The sequence below is a fragment of the Aulostomus chinensis genome, chromosome 17 (assembly GCF_037954235.1).
Source record: "Aulostomus chinensis isolate RoL2024-O1b breed Wild chromosome 17, RoL_Achi_v1.0, whole genome shotgun sequence".
NCBI lineage: Eukaryota > Metazoa > Chordata > Actinopteri > Syngnathiformes > Aulostomidae > Aulostomus > Aulostomus chinensis.
In genome coordinates, this window is record NC_141336.1 from 11,981,331 (window position 1) to 11,989,812 (window position 8,482).

At 42.1% G+C, this 8,482-nt stretch overlaps 1 long non-coding RNA gene across 1 annotated transcript; it reads right to left on the reverse strand.

The window, feature by feature from the left end:
• Positions 1-847: 847 nt before the first annotated feature.
• LOC147246302 (uncharacterized) lies at positions 848-3,173 on the reverse strand. Its single transcript, XR_015109834.1, has 3 exons — positions 2,970-3,173; positions 1,505-1,649; positions 848-1,412 (listed from the first exon to the last, which is right to left on the reverse strand). It is a non-coding gene; the product is annotated as an uncharacterized LOC147246302 (long non-coding RNA).
• Positions 3,174-8,482: the final 5,309 nt, after the last annotated feature.

Below are 8,482 nucleotides of genomic sequence, written 5' to 3' on the forward strand. Positions count from 1 at the left end.
CTCTGGCTTTTAGCGGCTAAATGTTCACCGTGTACTTCTTACTGTGGCCAAAACAATGAACTGGAATAAAAAAGCTGCAGAGTTAAAGGTTCTATGTGTAAAATTGCTGACCTTCCCAAGCAGTAATAACACATTTTACCCTGAGAGGCGATCTACAGCAGAGAAGCCGCTCATTCCAGCAGAGGACACTGAATTAGCCTACTTACGTCTGCGATGTCAGTCGTTCGGTTATTACTCAGCTGACGGTTAATTGAGGGCTAGGACTTAAATTGACAGGTAAATTGCGGGAAATGTTTCAGGTTCAGTAAAAGTGCTTGTTTTTGACAACTATAACACGGTCGCATTGTTATTATCGGTATCCAGGGTATGTGTCATTTTATTGACAAAGTTTCAAAATTTGTAAAGTCGAAGTATATTATTTAATCTTTTGGAAACCCCTGCGGCTTTTTGCAGTGCACTACTCTATAATGTCCTGAAACCTGGACATCAAACGCTTCTGCAGCTGGACGAGATAGAAATGACTCTCTAGACATTCTTCTGCATGAACAAGAACGGCAATTGTGAACTACTCTGGCACTGATGAAATGCCAAAAACACACAAAATAGAGAGGGTTGAAAATTTGGAACCGTCCCTGGGTGCTTCAGTGGAGTACACAGGGTGCTTCAGTGAAGTGCCCGTGGGCTTAAGCACATTTACTCCAGGAATTTGAGACAGCAGATCTTCCGTTAATTTCCCCCTTCTATTCCCAGAGCAGTTCTGTCGTTCAGAGAAGTGTCACCTCTAATAAGCAGAGAACACACCAGATATCAAGACAGCATTTCATCAGGGGAACAGCTGATGATAACTTCATGCTTCTTGGCGACAGGTGAACTACACTGAGAAAAACATACACTGTATGACTCTTACATCCCATAACCAGCCTGCGGCGTTTTGACAAGCCGAGTCACACAGGCGACACTCCCAGCATGCATGAGTTGAGCTGAGACAGACCGGTTGCAACTTACCCTGCTACCGTTTTGTCTCGTCGTGAATCTTTAGTCTAAACTGGCCTTAAAACAACTCCCCTGAAGAGTAAGATTTGGAGTGAGACTTGTTAGATGTGCAAAAAAACAACAACCAAAAAACAAAACAAAAACATGCACCTTTAGTAGACAAGTGTGAATAGCCCTGTGGTTATGATTCCCAAACTGGGGTACAGCAAAAAAAAAAAAAAAAAAAAAGATCTTTAGTGTCCTCCCAAAATCCTTCATCACAGATAAACAAGGGATTCATGTTTTTCCCCATGGCATTTTGTAAAGGTTCACTCCTCCTTTTTCTCCTGTTGGCTCGGATGCGGATTCTTTTCTAGGTACTTGCTAAATTGCTGGGTCTTTTGGAAATGTGCACCCAGCAGGTCTGTGATCATTTCCTCCTAGGTTGGAAAGAAAAGGCCCGTTAGCACCCAATATGTTGCCTAATTTACTTGAATATGGATAAATGGCTGAAACTATTTTTACCCCACACCTATGGGAGCAGCAGAAACTGTCAGTGGGTGCAGTACATCAGCTAAAGACAGACTCCCGACTGTCAAAACCATCTGCTCCAGGGCTTCCCGTGGGTAGCATTAATGTTAGCAGTGTTAGCCTAGCCTCTGGTGGTGCTAGCACATCTGGAGAGGCAGGAGCAGGAGGTTGAAAGTTTCAGTAATATTACAACAATTCCAATGATTTTGATCCAACCACATGGGGAAATAGGTTGAAAAATACCTAAAATTAACATTTAAGCTATATGTATATATAGCTATATATTATATATATATATATATATATAACCCATCTTCTACATTAGATAAGGCACAGTGTAACATAGAGCACTACATTATTCTATTCTTGGTAGCAACAGGAGAGGAGGGGTTGGAGGGGAGAAGGATTATAAAGAGCAAAAAGGAGGCTAATTTAAGCAGTTTTAAAATGCCGGGGACAGAGGTGTGCGAGGGAAGGAGGGAGTTCAAGCTTAATGGAAATAAGTTGATGTGGTAAGGTGCCAACTGTCAGGGAATTTTAAAATATGTTTACATGTGAGAGTTGTTGCTGTATTTTGCAAAACAAAATATCAATCGACTAATCCACTCTCCTCACCCCTGATACCGGCATAAATCTCCTCTCAGCACTAATGAACGATTAGGGCAAATAGTAAGAGTATATTTACTGTGTTGACAGAAGCTGTGCTCCACAGTTCCAGAAGGCCAGAGTGAGTTACATTTACTGTACATCATCTTTCCTTTTTTTGCTCTTCTCTTTCTAGTTCAATGTAATACTCTGTCTCTCCAGCTTGGCCACATGAGGAATGACAAATGTATGTCTCATCTTCTCCCACAGAGTGAAGGGGCTGTGTGGTACTCTTGCAGCACATAGTTAGCAGAGCCTTTGGTGATGTATTGAGTGTAATGGCCGACAGCGCTTGATGCGATTAATTGATACTAATGGCTAACACAGTTAGGGGTGAGCGATGGTTGCTACACTGCAGACACATTGGAGGATTAGACACAAATCAAGTTGCGACTTGGCTCCCACTGCAGCAGTACACCCGTCTGCTCTGTCATCTACAGTACAGTCTGGAACAAAAGAGGTCTGCGTGGGACCATAAAGAAGCACTTTGTCCTCTCCTTAGATTGGGGGGGGGGGGGGTGTGTTTCTTAAATTTGGAAATGTCAGCAAAAATCATGCCAAAATCGAACTATAAAAAAAGACTCAGCGCACGTTAGTCACTTTTCTCGAGAAGGTTCATCCACTTCAGACATGAATAAATTGCTGGTGAGGTTCTTAAGATGAGATCAAGATTAAATGTAAAATCATTTCACACAAGTAAATTGCACCTTTGTCACAATATATGGGATGAAACAGCAATATACCTGAGTGTCTTAGCTTCTGCATATAGATTTTTTTGGCATTCTGATGTATTTATACGTGCGTGTCGCAATCAAACTCACGTCTGCTGGCTTTGGGAGTGAAAGCTGCTTGTTGATGTGATCGCACTGCAGGACATAGAAGCCCACTGAACTAAGCCATTCCGCTAAAGTTAATCACTAAGTAGCTTCAGTTGGTTTTAAGTAGCTTAATCGTTTGGGATGAGACCGCAACTGACTGAACTCTTTTGGCTAAAAGCTTTTTTTTTCAGTTCCTTGCTCTGCAGTCCTTTGTCGTCTGGTGGCATTCAACTGGGCTTTCACAACAGTTTTCAATTACATCGTCAGCGGGCCTTTACAGCCTTGCAGCTCATTGACTGCAGCTCATTCAATCTGTGGCTATAAACTCGATGCGTGAGCGTTTGCAATCAAGTGATGTGCGGACGTTAGCATCGCCAGGGGCTGCAACCAGGTCATGGCAGGTGTATTGTTCATGAACAAAGGAAGCAAAGCAAGAAAGAAAAAAAACGAGTGTGTACAAAGTGTGTTTTGTATACAAGGTGGTGGATGGTGGAGGGTAAATGAGCCAGCTCACCCAAATTTGATGTGGTTTAATTGGCCGGTGGAAGGCACCCAAGTGTGGAGGAGAATAGTACGAAAGCAACAAAACCTCAGGCCCTGTGTGCCTTTGCCAGGGTGTGGAAGAGTATTTTGAGAGGGTGCTTCCTGTTGAGTCATAACCATACATTTCACATGATGGAGGACTACTGCCTAATAGTATTTTGGTTTTATTATGAAGAAAGACAAAGGAGCCGTAGTTGAGCAAACTCAAGAAAACTAAAAACAATGATCACACCTTTCCAGACTCTCAAACAGGCACTGCGCTATTTAATACGGGGGCGACATTTTTACTCAACAGAAAGCAGAAACAATTCTGAGCCAGCTATATGTTATTACATGACCGTCAAACTCACAGATGCCCGACTCAGACAGCTTTTGTGGAAAGTAAAGAATTAAAGCCTGAAGTTAAATTGATTTTCAGTTCATGAGAAACGCTGGTCCATAGGCGAAGCCCCTCGCTCGTCCAGAGGCATGTCAAGATGTCAAGAAGAAGTAACAGGTAAATATAAGGAGTTTGGTTCTGGTTTGGTTTTATATAAAGAACTACATAGGAACTACGTGTTTAGAAAGGTGTAATGATGAGTGTTGAATGCAGTTCGACAGAAACCTCATCACCGATGTTCCACCAAAGCAAACACTGATCCTCCTCTCCTCTGTTGCGCCTGTTAATCACAGAATATGACTTGAAAACAATTTGGAAAAAAAAAAATACCCATCATATCCACCATGCAGGCCAGGATGACTCATCCAATGAGGCTGCCACTCCATCAGAGTGGGCTAGCCTACAAAGGCTCTCCTCTTCCTCCGATCACTCTGTCATTGCTCCATGTAACCTCCCTGCTCATTACTCATTCTCTGTGACGGCACCCCACCTCTGAACAGGACCACTTGTCTTGGTTGCAGAGACAAAGGGTGTCATCGCTCCACATCTCTTTCAATCGCTTGACAGACAGCTATGACAGCATGAAGTGGAGGAGAGGAGCTGCTCTACTGTGCATCCTCATGCCACTGGTTCACCGTTTGAAACGTCCCCCCTGGTCCATCCACAAACGCACTGTATCCATTCACCGTTGCCGCTCATTTTCCTCCCCAGGAGACCTAAAATCCCATCATCCCTCGATGTCAGCGTCACTGTCGCAATTCTCATCCCATTAGCATAATATTCCTATTCCCTTGCTGCCTCCTCGCTCCTCCTGTATCAGACCAACTGCTTGGGAATTTAACTGATTCTGTCTCTTTCTATCTCGCCGGCCCTCCTCCGGCTCTCACACATCCACTCTCTTTTTTTCTGTCTGTCTCGAAATATGAAAGAGAAACTATGTAGCCACTTCTTGTCTCATTAGCAACCCTGCAGAGCTGAGGACTGATCGGAACCCCCTCACGATGCCTCGGGACCAGCTGGTAATCCACACAAATCAGGAACAGCATCGCCACTCAATCAAATCACAGTTAATATAAAGCAATCACCAAGAACAAACTAAATCACGGAGCAAAACGTAGAACTATCTGGCTCTATATATATGCAGTGCATCAGATTATGAGAGAGTGGTTGGACATGTTAAAAGAACCTTGACAAGGACAGACCGAGTGAGCTCCACCTTACTGCTGAAAAGGGGAGACACAGGAAATCGTGCCCCCCACCCACCCACACACACACACACACACACACACACACACACACACACACACACACACACACCTGTAATGTCATTGCACCCTTAGTGGTGAGTCTGAACTATACTCTTGCTCAGCAAACGTGAAAAAAAAATTATCAGAGAAGATGTTTTAAAGATTTTCAAACTAATAAAAAAGTTTGAAGAAAAACGACAAGTCCTACAGAGAGAGAACTTGAGCTGAGGAATTAGCAGCGTCTTTGTTAATTTGTGCAGTAACCAGAGGGATAGTGATTGACAGTCATCAATTGTCAGTCTGTTATAATTGATAAGAGTTAATCTGCTTTGTTTTTGTAATTTTCTGTATTTTCTTCAATGGGGTATAGTGTATTTTCTAATCATTTATCTTTTCTATGTTAAATCACTTGTTTTGGCCATATGTAAAGTGTTATGTATGGAATCAAGTAATTGTACTTTTTTATGTAAATTCTTCAGGTACTGTAACTAACTTGCGTATTTTATGGAGCCTTCCATTTTCACTCCTCTACATTTCAAAGGAGATATTGCACTTTTTACTAGGTTGTTTTTAATCTGAACTCATCAGTTACTTTGAAGACAAAGATTTTTTTTTTTTTTTTACAGAAACACAGCAAAACCTGATAAAGGTGATATACTTTGAAATTTGAAGGCTGACAACTTGAAGGGGACATAATCAAAGCAGTATAACGGGAACACACACACACCACTTTAATGCGACCCTAAGAGGTCAACAGTTCAAGGATTGAACTCTCCAAAGCTCTGGATTACTCAAAAATCATGTAGAGTGTATTTTTGATACTTCACTAAACCCACTTCCTAATATATTCTAATTTTGCTTCAGTAGAAGTTTGATAAAGTCTTTTACTTTTACCTGAGTGATACTGTTTCTGGGGGCAGCATGGCTCGGAGGTAGCGTGGCCATCTAGCAGTCGAAGGGTGGCTGGTTCAAGCCTCACTTCCCCCATGACCATGTCCAAGTATCCTTGAGCAAGATAATGAACCCCTAATTGCTCCTGATCGTCCTGTGACTGACGGGCAACCCATCCAGGGTGAACCCCGCCTCTCGCCCAGTGTCAGCTGGGATAGGCTCCACCCCCTTAATGGTTAAGTTGTACAGAAAATGGATGGATGAAAATTTTTCTCCAATTTATCCCAGGATCTTTACCGTGTTCATATTTTACCACTTTCATCCACGTTACCTACTCCAAACATTCTTAGAATATACTCTACCATAGTTTTGGTCATTCTTATACATATTGCATTCATAAATTAGATAAGATCAATTTTAGACTTCACAGGAAAGTCGAGTGAAACTGTTATCGTCAATAAGCAGGAAAAGAGCCATTATCCATGCTGGAATGTCATGGTTGGATGGGAGGGCTGCAGGGCTGACCAGAGCACAGTCAGGATGTGTGTGTGTGTGTGTGTGTGTGTGTGTGTGTGTGTGTGTGTGTGTGTGTGTGTGTGTGTGTGTGTGTGTTAGAGCTTGTAATTGCCTAAACCCCAGTAAGTGCCTACAGCACTTCATCTAAACAAATTGCTAGTGCAAAGCAGTGAACAACTTGTGTTTGATTTAGAGCAACATGTAGTCTCTGTTTAAGCAAAACAAAGGCACCCTGAGTGACTATAACTCCTGCAGATGCTGCACAATAAAAACTTGAATTATCTTCAGTGGGAGGCGTTGAGTTTGCAGCAGCTGTTGGGAATATCTGGCTCGCATTAACAAGACACTATTACCTCCAAACTCCTGCCTGCAGCAGCTTTTTGTTTTCCAGCTGCTTTTTTTTTTTGTCTCATTTGAGCCTCAGTTTCTTGGTTGAAAAACAAAAATTCAGCACACATTTGTGAAAGACAATATTGTTGGGAGAAACAACAACTGAAAAATTGTGGGTATGTTCAGGTATGGTGGCTCGGTGGTGCAGTAGTCAGCACCGTCACCTCACAGCAAGAAGGTTCAGGGTTGGAGTCCCGGCTCCAGCACAGGATCTTTCTGTGTGGAGTCTCCATGTTCTCCCTGTTCCTGCGTGGGTTCTCTCTGGTACTCCAGCTTCCTCCCACAGTCCAAAGACATCAAGAGGGGACGAGGCTGATTGATACTCTAAATTGACTGTAGGTGTGACTGTGAGTGTGAATGGTTGTCTGTCTCTATGTGTTGGTCCTGTGATGGACTGGTGACCTGTCCAGGGTGAACCCCGCCTCTCACCTGAAAGCTGCTGGGATAGGCTCCAGCCCCCGTGACCCTTAGCAGGAAAAAGTGGAAGAAAATGGATGGATGGATGAATGGAGGCTCAGGTATGCTCAGATGAATATTCCCTGTACATATAAGCAAACAAAAGCAGAGATATTTACCTGTTTAGATAATATTGCATATCTGGTCTGTACTCAGAAAATATACACACTGATGAGAATGATGCATCCTTTTCACCACAACTCCTTAGATAAGCAGCAAGATGGAAGACCTATGGGCAAATTATAGTGTTTCCAAATATGCTGTTATAGTTCTAACCTTGTGGAACGATGTGATACATCTCAATATGTCGCTATCTTCCTCTTGGACTGATTGCTATTCTGCTGCCATCTTACTGGACCAATATGAGTGATGTTCATCCAGCAAGGTCAAAGGGAAGGAACACTATATCCCACTAAAACCTGAACATCAGCTGGATATTGTTGAGCTATGACACCCTCTGTTGGTGATGTGGAGAAGCTCTGTCTGCTTTCTCATCGACCCCTTGTGGGGCCCCCCATGTCTTGTCATACGACATAACAAAGCAGGATACCCGCCTAGTTTATTTTATGAATGTATGAATGTGCAAAGTGGATTATTATTATTAGTAGTAGTAGTTTTAGAAGTAGTCAAAAGTTTTTGTCTTCACAAGTTTTTGATGATTACATTTTGCTGCTTTTTCAAACACCCTTCCAACTTCAACGCAAGCGTTGGAAAATGAAGTGAATGAAGAAATGAAAGAATGCACATCTTTTGTGTTCATTGATATTGAGCTTTAAGGCTAAAATCTTTACTTCCTCCTCTACATTCAGTTCATGGGTAGAGTTTTCATGCAAATTAAGATTTTAAGATTTTATAGCACACAACAGTACAAACTATAAATTATTTACGGCATCCTCACCCTAACCTCATTAAAATACGCATGTATTATTCATTCATTCTGAATGAGTGTTTTACATGTGATAGAGTTTGTATTTGTTTATTTTGTTTACATTTGTTTGCACACTTTGTTGATAAATCTATACTTTACACATTACAGTCATTAGTTTCTTCAATATTTACTCCTCCTTCACTGCATTCGTACGAAAAGTGCTTGC